The sequence below is a fragment of the Asparagus officinalis genome, chromosome 8 (genome assembly GCF_001876935.1).
Source record: "Asparagus officinalis chromosome 8, Aspof.V1, whole genome shotgun sequence".
NCBI lineage: Eukaryota > Viridiplantae > Streptophyta > Magnoliopsida > Asparagales > Asparagaceae > Asparagus > Asparagus officinalis.
The window spans coordinates 121,485,124-121,486,375 of NC_033801.1; the positions used below are offsets into that span (position 1 = coordinate 121,485,124).

The 1,252-nt window shown below is 43.1% G+C and overlaps 1 pseudogene; it reads right to left on the reverse strand.

Moving 5' to 3' along the window:
• The window catches only part of LOC109822635, a 20,868-nt pseudogene extending 20,076 nt beyond the window's left edge, over positions 1-792 (reverse strand).

Consider the following 1,252-nt stretch of genomic DNA (forward strand, 5'->3'; position numbering starts at 1 on the left):
GATGAAATTTCACCTCAACCGACCTATGTATCAAAGGGGTTCAGATCTTCTTTCGCTAGAAAAAAAAAATAGCAGAGAAACCCCTACTTTTATCACAGCTGTTGAGTTGTTTGATTGTAATTTATCATCCACAAATAAACAGACTTGTAGTGAACCATAATCATCCACAAAAATAAAACAGGTGCGATAGTTTTACAGCGAAAAGTCTCATTAATGATACCTGGTTGGCAACACAAAGCTCTCGAGCCTTCTCAATGACCCTTGCAGCGATCTCCCTCAAATCTGACTCCACAATTGGCAACACGTCGACGCTCCCTGCACCACCACGAAAAAAAAACCCTACTTTTTATAGCGCTCTACCGATCTTTAACTTGAAGAACGGGCAAGTCTCACACAAAATCGTGAAAATAATAGGGGTTTTCTGCAATTAACCTCAAGGAAATTATAGAACGAACATAAGGTAGAGTTATCGGGCTGAGAGATTACCGGGCCCAGTAAGGCCCATGAAGGAGGCGGCAGATCTCTGTAGCTGGACGAGAACCAAGCGAACACGGGGGCCGTGGTTTGGGCGGTTTGAAGAAATGGCGGTAAGTCCAGCTGGAGTGCGACTGCTGTTCTCTGCTGTCGTCAATCCCCACCAACCATCACCTGCTCTCCGCCCCCGCCGCAGACTCCGCCATTTTAATAATTTCTTTTTCTCTTTTTTTTTTTTTGATTTTTTGTTGTTTATTGTTTATTTGTGCAGAGAGACTTCGAGTAGAGAACTCTGGAAGAGACAACAATAGGACGACGACGGATGAAGGGAGGCCCGGGGCCCGAGCTTAAAAGATAGGGTTATAATCGAATAGGAAAGTGACACGTGGTGGCTCCAGTAGGATCTTATGAGTGACAAAAACGATCGGTAAGAACCGGAGATTGAATACGATTTCGCCTCTGCCTTCGAATAAAAATCTTATAAGATCACTACATCTCTGATCAAGGAATTTTAATTCCAACTGAACGTCTAGTATGTTATGTTAATGTGAAGGAGACGTCGATCTTTGTTTGCACAAAGGATAACTAGGGGGTGTGCAACGGTCGGTTCGATTCGGTTTTTATCAAAATTTGAACAACCGAACCGAACCGCCTATAATTCAAAACCGAACCGAACCGTTGCAAGTCGGTTCGGTACGGTTCGGTTCGGTTTGTTCGGTTCTAACTTCATCAAACTTCTTATCAAACAACAAACTGTGTTAAAGAAAAAAATATCAAC